At 34.8% G+C, this 18435-nt stretch overlaps 1 protein-coding gene across 4 annotated transcripts in view; it reads left to right on the plus strand.

Moving 5' to 3' along the window:
* The first annotated feature begins 11559 nt into the window (after positions 1–11559).
* LOC110372204 (uncharacterized) overlaps positions 11560–18435 on the plus strand; it is a 136899-nt gene continuing 130023 nt past the window's right edge. For all 4 annotated transcript variants that reach the window (XM_049838351.2, XM_049838350.2, XM_049838352.2 and 1 more), the window contains exon 1: positions 11560–11861. The gene's annotated coding sequence lies outside the window, so the exon portion shown is untranslated. The remainder of the gene's footprint in view (positions 11862–18435) is intronic.

Raw genomic sequence — 18435 nt, forward strand, 5'->3', positions numbered from 1 at the left:
TCCAACTCTCACCTCATTAATATTAAAACAATAACATATGTCCCCGTGTTTGGGACTTCGGCCAACTCTGCAGGTTGCTGGATGAAATACTTACATTTTCAATAAGGCGTGTGTTTTTTTTTATTTTGAGGTATTTTTCACTTTACTAGGTCCCAAGTAGGTATCTAATTAATTCTTCTTTTCCCAGTTGTTTGTTATTTAACCATTAATTATGTTATATGATTTCCTTCAACACATATCCTCAATTGAATAAAACTATAACTAAAACTAAACTTACGAGGCTTTTGCTCTGAAATACTTAAATCCTACAACTAGAAACGGGAAAGAAAACTTCACGCCCACAACAAAAAACTTATGACATCTGTAATACAAACTTGTCTGGTTGCAAGTTGCAACAAACTTGTACCAATAAAATAACTTTGGTACAAAACGCCCCGGACATTTGGACACTTTGGGGAGATGCGTTGAATCGTGTACAAGTTGTAAAACGAATGCTCGTTGCCAAGATGGTCGAGAGTTTTACGACATGACAAGAATTGTAAAGCAAAGTGGACAAGATTAATTAAGATGTAGTTTTGATTCGCGAAGTATTTCCTTTTAGGTGTTCTTTTTCTGCTAGTGATTAAACGAGATGGTTTTTAAATTTAACGAAAGTAGATAGGCAAGTAGGTATATAATGCTTAGGTACCTACTATGTGGTTTCGTATGTTGAGTTAATCTTAACCAAAATACTAGTTTTAAGAGAGGTTACCCAGCTTTCAGCTTTCTAAGAAGGTTTTTATTTACGAGCTTTTAGTTATGATAAGGAATGTTTCACTCTGAATTTACAACGTAGCTCATAAATCTGATTTAAACGTCTATTTTAATTTAAAAACAAGTCTGTAAAGAAACGAAACAGTTCAGATAAGAAAAAGCTCGATCACCTTTATGGACTAATTAAATTATTATCCACGTTATTACCCCCCGCATAATGTCTAGGTCTTTGACCTTATGGATCAGTATTCTTTACGGAAAAAGGTCATTACCTACTCATTACCAACTGTGTTTGATTCATTACAAATATGCAAGTTGTCCGTCAATATCCTAAGACCCCGAACAAAGCTGCCCGTCCACTTCAGACTTTTTGTAGGACAAATAATCGGGCCGATATTTTGTAGGATTATCTGACTAGGATTTTTTGATTTGTAGAACGTGTGTGTTGCACTGTTGCTATCAGTGTGTACTATTTTTATCCTACAAAATCGGTCACCGAAAATCGAGCGTAGCCCCCCGCCCAGCCTAAAAAAGCTAAGGGTGCGTCCACATCTGGCGAATGCGCAGCACGCGAGCCGATCGCGAGCTGTCCGCGAGCTGCGCGCGTGCATTTTTGTTCGTGCGCCGCTTCTGCGCCGCCCGCGCGCAGCTCGCGACGTCTGACATCTTCGATAGTACTGAGCCAATATACGGAACTGTAAGGGCGAGAACTGATTGCGCGCAGATCGCGCGCCGCTCGCGCGCTCTATACGAGCCTTGCGTGACTTGCGCTAAAGAGGCGCACCGAACTATTGCAGTGACTGCACGCGCGCAGCTCGCGGACAGCTCGCGATCAGCTCGCGTGCTGCGCATTCGCCAGATGTGGACGCACCCTAAGAAAAATCTGTCTCCAGGAAACAGTAACCTACGTGTGGTATATTTTATCCTAATACTATACAAAGAAGGTCTCATCTAGTTGCTAAGCGGAAGGTGATTTGAATAATCGCGTGTTAGGGAAAACTTTCGACCTCACTTCTGGGTAGGGGTTTCTCAAAGTCGTACCACTACAACCCTTGTAATTTCATCGTTCTGTTTTGTCAGTTACTTTGATGTTTGAATTAAGTGACGTGGGTGGCAGCTTTAATGATTTGTATCTACCTAAAGTATTTTCTGATGAAACTGGTTAAGGCAAAATTAATGTCGTTGTTAGGAAGAATATAAAGTAATCATCCATCATCATCAGATTAGCACAGGCGTTTTGTCATCATGACTTTTCTTTGTGAATTCGAAACAACATGAGTACAAAAAAAATATCTACTAAGGCACTGAAAAATATAGGTAATCATTAAAATTATTTCATTACAAAGTCAAATTAATTTACAACTCGTTTGGTCGTATTCCTGTTGTGCATTGATAATAGATACTTCTTTATTATTTTAAACACCTGTAAGCTACCGCATATTCCCTTGTTTCATAGATCTCAAGATAACACTTTTACTACCTTTTACGTAAAAACCTCGACCTACTCCCCTAAAGTATCGTCTTTTCTTAGAATGATTTAATTAACACTATTGATTCCAATACCTACTTCAAGGCGAATATTGACTTTATTGTATCAAAGTTTTATTTGTACTTTGTAGCTATTTTAGACTTTATTTTTCTAGGTGAAGTAACGTCTACATTGTATTGTCAATATTGTCGGATGTTTGACATCGGGTATCAGATAAGGTGATAAAAATACTTTATAGAGATTTAACTTGATATGTTGTTAGCAAGGGACTTAAAAATAGATTCGTTTCCAATAGACTTAAGATAATATAACTATCTTTAAATATCTAGGTATTTTTCTTAGACATGGCCACTGTCAAATGTTAAAACCTTACTGTTAACTGACGCTTACTTATTTTCCTATATTTAAAAAAATAAAAATAACTAAAAGACTTCTGTATTGTTTGAAAAGAAAATACTACAGTGAAGTAATAATTTTATTTGCTACAGTAACTCAAGTAGAGTTGTTACTTGGAAAACTTATTACTCCACATTAGTTTGAGCGGTTTCTGTACATTTTACAGTTATCTGTCTAGAATAGTGATATAATATTTATTATGTCTGCTCCTAGCTTAAGGAATCTATACTTCCTTTTAGTAACTTTGATGACTATTCTTACTGTAAAACTGAGAACTAATCCCAAATACCTACTTAAAAAAAAATACCTACCCAGTCGTATTTTATCGGGAACAATTTCGTGCCCCGATTTTGAAAATGAACCTACCTGGGATACGCAAAATTACCCGCCCCAAAAACGGCCTTTAGTCATTTAAAATAGGTAAATCCAATAAAATTTACTTTTTTATACAACTTTATTACCGGAATGAAGTCATATATTATCCCTATATAAAATGGATTATCTTCACGCTCTGCCAAAAAGGGTTAAACCAATGATCCGATTCAAAGCCAAGTGTCATTTGGTTTGGGGGTAGGTTATCTTGATCATACGATTTTGATCTTTATTCTATAGTCTATAAAGTCCAGTAACATTTGTGTTTTTGTAATTAGCACAGAGCTCGGTTTCATTGTAAAAGCCAGTCATTAGATGCGTTGTTTTATTGTTTCGGTTTAAAAAATATGACCTAGAACGTCATCGATTTTATGTTTGGCCTATAATTTTACCTAATTCCAGGTTTTTCTGAAAATTGGATATGTCAATGAATAAAGCTTAAAACTAATGTCATGAATGTGAAAGTTTGTAGGGATGTATGAAAGATGGTATGTATGCACCTACTTTGTAACTGTTTTGCGTAAAAACAACTGAAAAGATTTTGGTGCCGGTAATGTAGCTAATATATCAGAAAAACACATGGACATCTTTTATCTCTACATATTTGAAAAGAAGTCTAAAAATAAAGTTTTTTAAAACAGCTTTAAAATATTAGGTACTTTATCTAAAAAAATATTTATTTGACTCAACAACTCTTAATTGAGTGTCATACCTGACTTCTTTCAAAGACTAAGATAGCTTTGTTTCACATTGAAGTGTTCTTGAAATGTCTGGTTGGTAATAAATACTGAGAAAATCATCTAAAGAGGGCACTGAATTGATATATTTATTTATTTATTTAAGGTCAGCCAACAATTGTTTACACATTACATTTTTATAAACTTGAATAATACATACAAAAGCACGTGTAACAATTTCTTAAAGGCTAACACCACATGCAAAGAAAACGGTTATTAAATAGTGAATAAAAAAAAAACAATTAAGAAGAAGTAGTTTGGTTACCAAAATTAATAATTAAGAACAAACAAACAATTATACCTTCAAAACCAATAAAAAATTATTACAATAAAATAAAATAAAATTGAAATTGAAATTGAGATAAGATCGAAATGTCATCATTAACAATTGAATAAATATTTAATATTAAACATTGAAAAATTAAAACAAAATAAAAATAACAATAAACAATAAGCGTACAATACAATGAGCAATTCACGATTTATGTTCTGACAATTGGGTTATCCACAATTACTCGACAAAGTCCACTGGCACTATCCTGGTGTATGTCTATAACATCGCTGTAGTTGTTTAAGATCCTACATAACCTAGGAATTGGCGAGTTCGCGCCTAGCACAGTCCTCCGCAATGGTGGGCAGAGTGGTGTTAATGCGGTTCTGGGGTATCTAGACGGTGCACGGATTCTAATAAGACTTAACAATTGAGGACAGTCTATTTTGTTTCTTAATAATTTGTACAAGAATACAGCATCGATTATATCTCTACGCGTTGACAAAGTACGCATTTTATAGCAGTGCAGACGCGTTCTATAGGAATGTAGGCGTTTGGATCTTCCTTCGGAAAATGCCAGGTGCCACAGAAACCTCTTCTGTACACGCTCAATCCTCAATGTATGAACGGCATAGTGGGGTCTCCACACAACACTGCAATATTCTAGAATACTTCGCACGAGGCTGCAGTACAGCATTATTTTGGTTTTAGTATGAAAGCCCCTAGAATTCCGCACTACAAATCCTAACATTCTTGAAGCTTTTTAAGTAATACTTTCCATGTGTGGCTCAAAAGTTACTTTTTTATCGTACAACACTCCTAGATCCTTAATTATCCCTAGTTCCTGAAGCCTTTCATTATTTATAAAATACTCTGTGCTAAAGATATTAGTTTTCCTCGTGAATTTTACATGATAACATTTTTTAAAATTAAGTTGCATTTTATTGATTTTGCACCATTCAGTAACATTGTTGAGGTCGTCCTGTAAAAGAGTACTATCATGTGGTGATACAATAGCCCGCGCGAATTTTAAATCATCGGCATATAAAAAAGGTTCAGAGTGATGGAAACATTGAGGGAGGTCGTTAATAAATATGTTGAATAGAATTGGGGCTAATTGAGATCCCTGGGGAGCGCCTGACAATATACTGTAGTTTGAGGATTGAAAGCCGTTGACCACCACAAAGAATTCACGTCCCATCAGGTAAGATTTTAGCCATTGCAGAAGAGATCCTGTGATACCGTAGGCTGAGAGCTTATGTATTAAGATAGAATGAGACATAACATCGAAGGCCTTACTAAAGTCCGTATATATGACGTCAAATTGTTTGTTTGCGTCCACAGCTTGAACAAGAGTCTCTGTGAAGGCAACTAGGTTTGTAGTTGTTGATCTTGATGCGACAAAGCCGTGCTGATGATCACTGACATAGAGTTTGAAATGCTGTTGGATATACGGACAGATGATGGATTCGAAAATCTTTGCAAGAATGGACAGGATTGATATTGGCCTATAGTTAGAGACGTTATTTTTTTTATCATTTTTGTGTACGGGCACTACTTTCGCTTTTTTCCATTCCGTCGGGAAAGTTCCCGAATCCAGTGACCTATTGAAGATTTTTAATAGAGGCGTGACAAGGGCTGTAGCACATTGAACAATGAAAACCGGTGGGATACCGTCAGGTCCTGGTCCCTTATTTATATTAACTGATTTTAATTTTTTAAGTAAGACGTCACGATCTACTATGGGTCTAGTTAAACACTGGCTATTTATGGATAATGACTGCAGAAAAGTTGAATTAAATTTAAAAACTAAATTCTTGTCAGGTACGTACACGGAAGCGAAGTAGGCACCGAAGAGATTACAAATTTCGGAGCCATTGGATGTGACTGTCTGTCCGTTGGTCATGGTTAACGGGTAGGAACTTGTACCACCGCGCTTAGCCTTTAAAAAACTCCAGAAAAGTTTGGGATTGTGTTTTAAGTCTTTTTCTAGGTCTGTTATGTATCTTTTATATAAATTCATGGCCAAAGTTTGACATCTATTAGATATTAATTTCAGTTCGATTTCATCTATTGGATTTTTATACTTTCTAAAACGTATTCTTAATTTATTTTTTTCATTTAGTGACTTGATTAGCATTTTATTAAACCACGGTGGATAACGTGAATTGTTTGGCTTGCGTTTTGGTACGAATTTTTCAATTGCTTCATTCACAATTCTATAAAATATTGTCACCATTTCATTTACATCATTCGTGTTATGAAATAGTTTATCCCAATCTAGGTCATTAAGGTAGTTATTAATTTCTGAATAGTTAGCTTTGTAAAAATTTGGTCTACTAATTAATTTGTTAAATGGCAGGGTGCAATCCCTTACTAAGGACAGACATACTTCAAGGGGTGGATGAAATTTGTCAACAGGAGTAAGAGGACAGAGAGATTCCACAACCGAGCAAGATGATACAGTCGACAAAACCAGATCTAATATACGCCCAGAAGAGTTTTTCACATAATTATGTTGTACTAGTCGATTAGAGTTCATACAGTCCACGAAATTTTGACAGGCTTTTGGTATAGGGTTACTCTGGGTTTTCAAATCCCAGTTAATTTGGCCTAAATTAAAGTCCCCGATTAAACAAATGGGCATATCTGTTGAGTCAATTACCTTATTGCAGTGTTCTACAAAGTGATCTACAGTTGTGACGCATACAGGTGGAGGTAGATAGACAGCACATAGAGCTAAACGACGAGACGCAGATATATCTATGGTAATCCAAATATCTTCGCAATCACTCTGCCAACGATCGATGCGAGTTGAGTTATAATTTCTACTAACGGCTATCAAGACTCCTCCTCCCTCTTTTTTACATTGAGAATAAGCAGTTTCTCGGTCCCTTCTATATACCTCATATCGGCAATCAAATAGCTCACTGTTTAGAATATTACTGTTAAGCCAGGTCTCTGTCAGTACTATAACATCGTAATTCATACAAGCAAGGTTGCAGTAAAAGTTGTTTGTTTTCGTTCGCAACCCTCTACAGTTCTGATAATAGATTAGAATTTCATTGAATTTTATAAAAATAGCAACATAATACATGCATTAATATTAGAATACTATGACTAAGTATTTACAACTATACGATTTTGTTCAAACCATTATTGTTCTTGATCAGAATCGTTTCGGAACCATCCTCTTTTCTCACGAATATTCTGCCGTTTCTCACCCACACGTACTTATATCTCTTTTCTTTTGCCTTAATCCTGGTTGCTGCGTGAAGTGCTCTATTGGTGGGTGAGAGATGTTCCGTTACGAAGACTGGAGATTTAGAGCCGGCATATCCTAGGTGAGAGCAGTTTAGTTTATCCTGAGGGTTGGATTTGTTGTACTTTATGGTAGCCGCAAGGAGCTGGTCTCGTACTCTGGGTGAGGTCAACTGGACAATTATTGACCGAGGGCGAGAGCTAGATACGTTGGTTTTGGCAACACGTGTGCAGTGCAGGATATCTTTTTCATTAAGTTCACAGTTCACTACGCGACTCAGTTGTGTTATTACATTGTACACATTTTCGTTTTTGTTTTCGGGCACACATTGCACCTCTAAATTATTTGATCTAGCCTGCTGCTCCAGGTTATTTATCCTTGTATGAAGTTCCTCGACTGTGACCTTCAGTTCCGTGTTCTCTGACTCTAATTTCTTTATACTCTCCTTTGAAGACTGTTGTTCCTTTTTGATATCCTCAAATTTTTCATTCATAAAAAACATTGATTCCTTAATCTCTTCTATTTCTTTTTTAATTGGTTCCAACTCTTTATTTATGGCGGTGGTAATTGTAATATTAAATTTTGTGAGCATCTCATTAAGTTCTTCCTTAATAATATCCCGTATAATTGAATGCGTCTCATCTCTGTCGTTTTGTAAAGCAGGAGGTGAAGGAGGACTAACAGCTTGTCTTTTGGGTCCTCTTGTCATTGAGATGTTCCTAATTGGGGTTGAGTCGTCCTTGTGCACTTTGGGGGTGGAGTTTATACATGTCGGACATTTCCAGGTTTTAGAGGTAGCTAATTTACTCGGGGGCTCCTTGAGAGACATACATGCGTAGTGGTAGGATTTCCCACACGAGGAACACTTGATGGACTTCTCCTCAAAATTCTCTACATTTTCATTTGTGCAGCAGCCCCATTGTAATGCTTTATCAGACATATTAAACAGGTAGGTGACGCACAATAAGTAGAAAAAGTAAACAGTCCTCTTGGAGGCAATTTTGTAGGTATAATACGTTCGTCCCTCTGCGTTAAATAGTCTTTGGCGCAAGCAACCGCATGCGTCACCGAGCGCCCGCGCAGGCGGTTATAACACTTACGCCCACTGTCCAACCGCGCGAATTCCGTGCACTGCACGCGAGTGCAGTGTCATGCACTCGGCAACTGCCCACTTTTACAATTAAAAACGTTAACTGTTAGCACTTAAAAACGTCCAGATTTCGCACTATTTTTAGTTTATTATATTAAAATTTTGATTCACTGTTGTTTAATAGTCACCGGGTTATTTATTATTAGATTTAATTCGGAATAAGTGGTGCAATAACTGTTTTATACACAGAGCAAAAATGACACTATGTTGACCGTTCGAGCGCAGGGTCAAATATATGTATATGTATAAGATATAGGTAGGTACTTGACGATCAATTGGAAATATATTTTTTATAATCGAATCATAGGACTTAAATGTTAATCCGCATAGTACATCAATTAATTCAGTCAATTAATTCACAAACAATAATTTTAGACCCAAAACTTGACATCTTAATTCCAACATATACACTTCATTGCCAAACATTTTAAACCCAGCACTTTTCAGCTTCATACTTCTACTGCAATATCATAGCCTATACAGGCTATAAAACAATCAATTATGGGTGCTATAGAATTATTCATTGACCACGGGACCTGACCGCTTTTCGGCCAGGCGTTTGCGGCCGACCTCGTCCCGGATATATAGCCCAATGCTGATTAGATACCGCAAGTTTGATTAGACAACGAGGGTTCTTCGTAGATTGTTCAGCCAGTAAGCTGAAGCTTAATACACGCCAATTTCGAATAAAATAAGGTATGTTTTGATGGTTGATTAAAATTCATTGCGGGAAAGCTTGAGTTCTCAATAAATAAGACAGTGCACAGAATCACTGTCTATCACTGCAGCCATATAATATTATTGCCAATGATATACATACAGCTGTAAACTGAATACCTCAATATATCCAAATTCGAGTATAAGTACCTATGTAAAGGAACATGAAGGATCTTTACGAAAGATACCGGAGTTTGAGTTCTCGAGAAAGACTGCTAAAGCTTTTTAGTAGGTTTAATTTACTAAAATTGAATACACTAATCTCAACTTATATTATAAAGCTGAAAAGTTCTCTACTCAAGGAAGCATTTACCCAATCATATCCCAATATAAATACATAAATATACTTATAGTACAATGGCATATCCCAGCCATTCAAACAGATCGAACCTACTTATAGTATAGAACTGTTAAACTAATATTATATTCTATTACACCTATTGAAAGGAATGTAAGCAAGGATTTAGAAGCCACGTGGAAGTCCCTATTAATAGTAATTTCCTTGTAGAGCTAAAATTCTCGTAGAGCTACCGGTACCTATGTATATGTGTTGGTACATAAGCGGATGTTAGCACATCACACTGGGATGTTTGTGTTGTTTAGAACCAACTACATATGTATAATGTGTGAGTATAGCTTGCGGGAAATATGCCTGAAGGATTATTGTGGACACGTTTTAGTACACACATTAGGTATACGTGTAGTATCGTAATACCCTGCAAGCTTACGAACTTATAAGAATGCAGCTGTGAAAATAGTAGCTAGTAAAAAAATAATTTTAAAAAAACTTCATCCCGTGCCTATGAAGAATATTTAGTGCAATTATTTCACAAACAAAAATTTTAGACCCAAAATTGATCTTAATTCCTACATACACTTAATTTCCGACATCTTCATTCCATCAAATATTTCACTTCCAAAAAAATTAAACCCAAAACTTTTCAACTTCGTACTTCTACTGCAATATCATAGCCTATACAGGCTATAAAACAATCAATTATGGGTGCTATAGAATTATTCATTGACCACGGGACCTGACCGCTTTTCGGCCAGGCGTTTGCGGCCGACCTCGTCCCGGATATATAGCCCAATGCTGATTAGATACCGCAAGTTTGATTAGACAACGAGGGTTCTTCGTAGATTGTTCAGCCAGTAAGCTGAAGCTAAATACATGCCAATTTCGAATAAAATAAGGTATGGTTTGATTAAAATTCATTGCGGGAATGTTTGAGTGCTCAATAAATTAGACAGTGCACAGAATCACTGTCTCTCACTACTGCCATACAATATCATTGCCAATGATATACATGCAAATTGAATACCTCAAAATATCCAAATACGAGTAGGTATACCTATGTAGAGGAACATGAAGGATTGACGAAAGACACCGGAGTAGTGGTCTCGAGAAAGACTGCTAAAGCTAAATACTAAATAAAGGCTAGCTAATTTACTAAAATTGAATACACTTTTTTATTTCAACTAAGTTATAATAGTAGAGCTGAAAAGTTCTCCACTTAAGGAAGAATTTACCCGATCATATCCCACTATAAAAACACATAAGTACTTATAGATACAATAACATATCCCAATCATTCAAATGAATCGAACCTATAGAACTGTTAAACCAATATTATATTCTATTATACCTATTGAAAGGAATGTAAGCAAGGATTTAGAAGCCACGTGGAATTCCCTATTAATAGTAATTTCCTTGTAGAGCTAAAATTCTCGTAGCTACCGGTACCTATACGTGTTGGTACATAAGCGGATGTTAGCACATCAACACACCGGGATGTTTGTGTTGTTTAGAACCGACTACATACGTATAATGTGTGAGTATAGTTTGCGGGAAATATGCCTGAAGGATTATTGTGGACACGTTTTAGTACACACATTAAACGTAGGTATTATACGGACTAGGTTACTTCCTCAATAAAAATGCAGTTGTGAAAATAAAGAATCTAAAAAAAATATATCATCTGCCTACCTTTTTCATGGCTATGCTTTAGCCATGAAGAATAAATAATGCCATAACAGGTAAAAATAATTTTACAAATAATAAACACAATAAAAAAAAATATTGTCTTGTCGATAAAAAACAATACCAATGGAACATAATTTCCTTCATTATTTATTTCAAACGCATATCCAAACCGTTACCTGCTTACTCAAGATTACAGGAAAATAACGCGTAGTCCATCCCTTAAATTGACCTGAAAAGCTCAATACACTACCTTAAAAATCAAACCGCCATACAAGCACTATATAATAGAAATAGGACCAGTTCCCAACAATACAAATAACGGAACCCTTACACAATATCCATCACAATTTCATTCAATATAAAAGAAATGTTTGCACTTTAAAGTCAACTACCGACACGTCGTACCGGCCCTTCGTAACCGCCCGAATAACGTTTCGTTCAGCTGAATTCAGTTCTACCGGCGCCTTCCAGCTAACCAGACGTCTCCGCGTTCCTATCCATCCAGAACGCGGCGTAAATTTTTAATTCCCGAACAAAAACGAAGGCGTAACACCGAAACTTGGTTCGAATCGAATTGTTTTCGGTAATTCGTGGAGTGATGTGTTAACGAATGAATGGTAGCCACAAATGTGAACATTTTGCCAAGATTGTTTGGTTGTGGTGAATAAGTTTTTTGAAGTGAACGCGTGTAGGGACGTTTGGGCGGTCGTGCTGAAAATTATTTCGAGAGGTATGTTGTTTTTTTTCCAGTATTTTCAAATAAAAATGATTATTTTTCCGACCCAAATATCGACCAATAGAATTGCACCATTCGACGTCACGTGGTACAACCTACATGGTATTATACTGAAAATTTTTTGAATATTTTCTCTGGTCGTTGCTACGTCAAACTGACAGGTTGTGGCCGACATTTGGGACGGAAAAATAATCTCCCGAATACCACACGAGCTTCATAATTATCTGGCATTTCCCTCAAGGTTCCCTGCAAACAAATAAAGTCGTCAAGTTTTCCAGGAAAAATCACTCGCGCTTCGCGCTCGTGATTTTTTAACCTGAAAAACTTGACTCCTTCATTTGTTTGCAACGAACCTATCGGAAAATACCCGATAATTTTGAAGCTCTTGTGGTATTATAAGTGAATATTTTTATTAAAGTTCTACAGCTCTATTTATACCCAATCGGAACAGTGCGCAGGTAAATCCACACCCAAAAACAGCATATAAAAACCGTTTTTGTGAAAAAACTCGTCACTTCAGAATATTTTTTTTTATTACAGCGTAATAATTCAACTTAAGCGAATTGATAAAGCGTGCTCTATGTTGATCGATCCCATGTATAATAAGAGCAAAACAATAATGTCACGGAATATAATTAAATAATTATATCTAAGTAGATGTTACTTAAACTTTCATGTACCTACTAGCGTATTGTTTTTATTGCGAAGTAATTAATGAAGCCATATCTATCTACACACTGTAACTAAACCTATAAGTACTTGAGCAGGTAAACTTACTACATGCTATTAACATACGATCTGAGTACAACTAATAGTTTCAATTAGGTTTATTCAAGCTTAAATCTATATGAATGCTTATATTGAGATTAACATATTTTTGACTCAAAATATACTGATTCTTACTAAAAAAAATTAAAACATAATTATATCTTCAACGAGCAAACATTTACATACTCAAATAATAAATATTTATTAGTACTTGATACTTACTTCATAAAACTAATTTTTGTAACCTTTATGGTAAAATCTTCTTTTTCCTTTCTGGTAAAAATCTAATTATTCCCAGAATTTAATGAACGCTATAGTATCTAATTTCCCCTTCAAGCCTTAAGACCTGAGAAGCCGACTCGGATGCACCGCTTAATCCGTAATTACTTGCTTTAATAACTTATTACTTTACCTTCAAAGAAGGAAATATTTTCAATTAAATCTATCTAGGAACAACCTTTGAGGACAGACTTGCAACTTTATGAAAGCATCCTCTGTCTCAGAACATATACAATTTACTTGGAAACTACTTCATTTCACGTTAATTCATGGTACTGAACAGAGCTTTTCAAATACCTTTTACGTACTAAACATTCCTTTAGGTAAGAAAAATACAACGATACATATTGACTGATTTAACATGACAAAAGTGTATTAAAGAAATCATTAATCCTTTGTATGTCGGAGCGCAGACATAGGCGAAACACAATTGATTTTCTATTGTTTTATAATTAGCGACAAACATGCTATTTATTGACGATTGATCTAAAATCGAATGTGAACAAAATTCACTACGCCATGAAATTAAAGACGTAATCGAACAAACAAGTAATGCGTAATAAGTTGTCTGTTACCACCTTTAATTACTTTCCCCAAGGCCATAATCAATAAATAAATCATTATACCAAGCCTTAGTTACTTTGAATCATTAACTGGTAATTGATAGAACCTATAGGTACATTTCTATCGTACAAAATAATGAGACGGACCAAACAAACTTCGTAGCAGCTGAAATAGTTCCCATATTTCGTTGTTACATACATTTATGTCCAACAGTCTCCATTATGATTTAAATTTTTAATGTCTGTAAATAATCTTTTAGAGTTCTGTATTGTGTGCGACAAAATGTTACCCTTTTAGTTCTTATTTGTGACTTGAGTGCCTTTTTTAGTTAGGTTGCATAGCTGATGCACTTGACTTTTTTTTGTGTATCGCTGTGTTTATTTTCAGTGATTTAAAGCTAAGCTTTTTTCTGGTGAGTGGGCATCATTAGGTGCGAAGTGTTCTTGTAGCCTTTTCTGTCTATTTTCTCGTGATTATTCAAAAAATATGTCTTACCTTTAGCTATCAGCCTATAACCTCTCTTAAGCTATTCCATGATATTTGTATTGATATTTGAGTATCCTATGAAGAATCGGCCGAAGGTCTCGTAATCATTTTAATATTTTGATTCTATACTTATGAGAGTTTTTTAATATTGTTACTACTTATATAAGACACATTGTATACCTGTTTGTTGTTCCTAAGAGAATAAATAAATATTCTTCATTAAAAATATAGCATTGAATTCCATATAGTGGTATTAAAAATAATGTGTTCCAAATAGGTATGACTAATCCCATTGATTTCATTATAACAGTTTATAATTTGAAAACACATTGTTGATACGTTTATATCCGTTTCAGCGTATTTTAGCACATCGCATTTCGTTTTATTTATTTAATCAAGCATTTTTTGCTGTAAGCATGAATCCATAAATATATTCTTTAAAGAATAACATTCTTTTAACATGGTCATGTTTTGATGAAAAGCAAAATTTGAGAAAAAATCTCTGATTATCGTAAATTACAAAACATTAACTTTGTTATATACGCGAGACACGTTTGATTTTCTATTGTTTTATAATATTAGTGACATACAAGAAGTTTTTTATCTCCTTTTATTTTTTGTTTTAATTCCAATATTTTTCCATTTTGTAAAACAATAGTTTAGCTATGAGCAACTGGTAATAGGGCCAAGCAAATATATTACAACTAGTTAGATAGAATCATGAAACTAAAAAATGATTGATCACTGAACGTGTAGTAGAATTTCTTTCACAGCTCAGTCGGTAGAAATTTATCGATAAACGAAACAGTGTTATAGGAAATTGGACTTTAGTGAAAACCTAATAGTTAGAAGGAAATTACAGGTTCAGTGTGAAGTCAAATTAATTGTATTTTATTCGTCGTAGTTATGGTTTCGTGACGTCATAAGGTACGTCAGATGTTAATACATTTTTAAGTAACGATGCTCACGATAGGGAAGATTTTTGCGGTTTCATGTTATTTTTTAGTCTAGCTTTATGACTATAAAGCTTGCTAAAAAATAATATAGTTTTAACATATTCTGGAAAATATTGCTGAATAATATACCACTCGGTTCAATACACTCATATTTTTTAAAATGTCGTGAAATAAGTTTCGAAATTATTGTAGGAATATTTAATATGCATAGGTTAGATATTATTGTAGGCTTATTCAGTTTTATAATTTCTATGTTATTTTTAGCATGAACTTCATAGGCACTCTAAAGCCCATAGAAACAGAGAAACAGAGTATGCTCCATTCTACTGATGTACAAAGGATTTCTGCAAGGCAGTCATGCCTCATGTAAGCCTACAAAAGGAGACCGTTACATCTCTTGATTTGAGAAACGTTATATGTATATTAAATGCTGCCTATGTTTTACACCTTTGCTCTAGTCCACTTCACTTGATTGTTTGAAATTGCTGTTTTCTTTTGTTTAAAAAAGTACCATAGTGCAATATCTGGCGTCTCTATCATCAGATCCGCTCGACAGTAACATTTCAGAACTACATTCAACTGCAAATTTCATGACGCTAGCTAATGCTTTTGGCGAAAAAAAATTTTTTTTCAACAAATTGACCTCTGTGACAAAATTCTCAAATTTTATTCATTGTATAAAAAGCGTAAATCCTTGTATCATTGTATACTTAACACTTGACATGTCGATGACATGGGTAAAATTCAGCATAATATACACCTTCCCTCTTCTGAACCCGTATTCTTTATTTTTACATCTCATGACCTAATTCTAACAGCAATATTGATTATGTAGGTAGAAATCCCAGTTTCTAATTCTACTGTGAAATACCCGTGTGGTTGACTGAAATAACAAAAGACAATCTACTAGCAGATTTGCAAATAAGTTCGTCTGTATAATACATTAGCTGGCAGTGAATTAGGGTCAGTTGCTAATTTATTTAGATCCCTCTCTCTATTATCTTGTTTATATTTTAAGCAGGTTTGCAAGTAGCTCTTATTTTGCTGTGACTTATTGTGGTACAGTAGAAGTTACTTAAACACGCTATAGATGAAAAACTAAAGTTAAAAAATTACGGCATCTTATAATGAAAATTACTTACATTTTTTGAACCCACACTTTTTAAGGCGACAAAACTTTATTTTGACTGACCCAGTTTCGTGGCTCGCGAGTGTATCACTGAGATGAAACTGTTTGAGCGTGCTTTACGCTTGAGCGAATTGAGCGCTAACAGCTTTAGTTAAGGATGGTAATAAAGCGCTTCTCTTAGTTATTAGCGCTTATTCGTTGGTACCGCAATTTTCAATTTATTATGAACGGCGCCTTTATAGTTTATTTCTCTTAAATGTTTTTAGTTTAATTTTAAAGAAACTTGCGCAGTTTAAGGAAACAATACGGAGTGGGTTCTAAAGTTTCTTTATATTAGTGAGTGACTAATAACCTAAAGACAGCGTCGAATTGAAAAATATACGCCATACCATATTCTTCAATTCGACGCTGTCTGTTAATTAAAATAAAATAAAAACATAAGTTAAATTCAAAATGTTTTCTGTATTTTTCTGAAGTGTAAATACAAAATTATAGCAAATTCCTAAAATTCTTAATTACATCAATTTATATTTGAAAGTTTAATACTAGGTCTGATTTAATTGTTGAGTGAAAAGTCATTCAGATATGATTGCTGGCACCTGTCTTCTCTGTTGGCACGTCTGACAGCTGTAGTAGCACTGTGATTAAATGCGCTTAGAAACTAATTGATAAATCATGGGATGATTGTTTGATTTATTAACCTGCTCAGCCATTGTATGTATAGAGTTTCTTGAACTAGCCTAACGCTCCTGGCGTCTAAAAAAATAACTGTCAAATCTGCCTCACGCTACTGTCGTTTAAAAAAACATATATTTGCTGTTTCCTTACATCCAAAGAAAGGTATCTTGTAACATATTTGTACCCAATAAATATTAATAAATTAGTAAAAGTACTATAGTAAAAAAAAAAAATATTTAAAAAATGATGCTGCATTTATGCACTGAGTTTTTTTTTCTCATACTGTAATATTATAGGTATTACATTCGGATAGGTACCGGGTGATAATTTTAAAGTCTACTTAACCTTAACAAGAAGTATTAGATAAAGAAAGTAGGTACCTACAACCAAAAAAGCCGTGCTTATAACAAGGCAACATACGCCACCTGAAGGCATTGTTTACATCCTCACACGTAATTAGTTTATATTCTACCTTCAGTAATTAATTCTGTTTCGTGTCACTTAAGCCGGGATCCGCTTTCCTCGAGATCTTTTGGCGTATATTCTAAATCTAATTTTGAAAGAATTAACTTATGCGTATGGGCTGGATTAGATTTGACTTATGTAGGTACATATATGTGACGAGCATCTTTCAGGAATTTCGTAAGAAGGTATATAGGCGGAAGGTTATAACAAAAATAAGTAGATCTAATTTCTTCTACTACTATATTTCAGATATATTTTTTGGCAGGTAAATCATCAAATAATTCTCCCGCTATGGGTTAGCAGCGTGATGGAATGTCAGACTCTTACTGACTAAAACTCATCATGTTCCTTCTTAAGCCCTTTTACCAGGGCCGCGCAAACTCTTTCGAACAATCCCGCAGCCCTAAAACAATCCCGCAGCTTCGGTACCTTAGCAAAGAAGTATGACTAACTAACATAAAGTAAGAAATACATAGTTGAATTAACTTACATTTTAAATTAATAAATCTACTTATTTCATATATCTATCAATCTCAAATCCATCTTCATTTCACCTGTAACTTAGAATACGAAACGGGAACAGATTCAAAGCAGTGCCAATTAGACACAAATTCTATTCTGAAGATGAAGATGTCATTTACATGTAACGCCACTCTGAGCAGACTGTGTCGCTCAATCTTCATTAATTAGTCTTGATATTTATTGAAGTTACAACAGTGACGTCAGAATACTAAAGCATAGAGCATTACGTCATAGACGTGGACTTTTGCGATTAGTTATTATCTTGTTACAATTTTGTTGGTGTGTTAAGTATGTAGAAAGATGAAAAGGCAGAGGTTGACCGAGGAAAAGATGGATTGATTGCCTGAAAGAGGACATGAATAAGAAAGGAGTGGATGTCTGGTGGGGAGAAATGGAATCAGGAACGTATTGCTCCGACTTCAAATAATTTAGGAATCTTCTTCGAATCTTCTTCTTACTACCCTAATAAGAAGAAGACAAAGTTGGTATTTTTAATTTCCTAGACACATTTATCTAAAGCAACTTTTAAGGTACAATTTTAAACCACCATCACCAAGAGGATGACGCACTCGTCCCAATTTTATTTGAGTTCAAAACAAAAAAGCTATTTCCTATTCAAAATGAAGTTTTTAAAGCAGGATAAAGTGCTATTACAAGATTTAGTTTCTTGGAATTGTTGAAACTTCCATTTCCCTGTTATTCAATGGCAAACATTGTTTCT

This window comes from Helicoverpa armigera, chromosome 8 (genome assembly GCF_030705265.1).
Source record: "Helicoverpa armigera isolate CAAS_96S chromosome 8, ASM3070526v1, whole genome shotgun sequence".
Classification (NCBI taxonomy): domain Eukaryota; kingdom Metazoa; phylum Arthropoda; class Insecta; order Lepidoptera; family Noctuidae; genus Helicoverpa; species Helicoverpa armigera.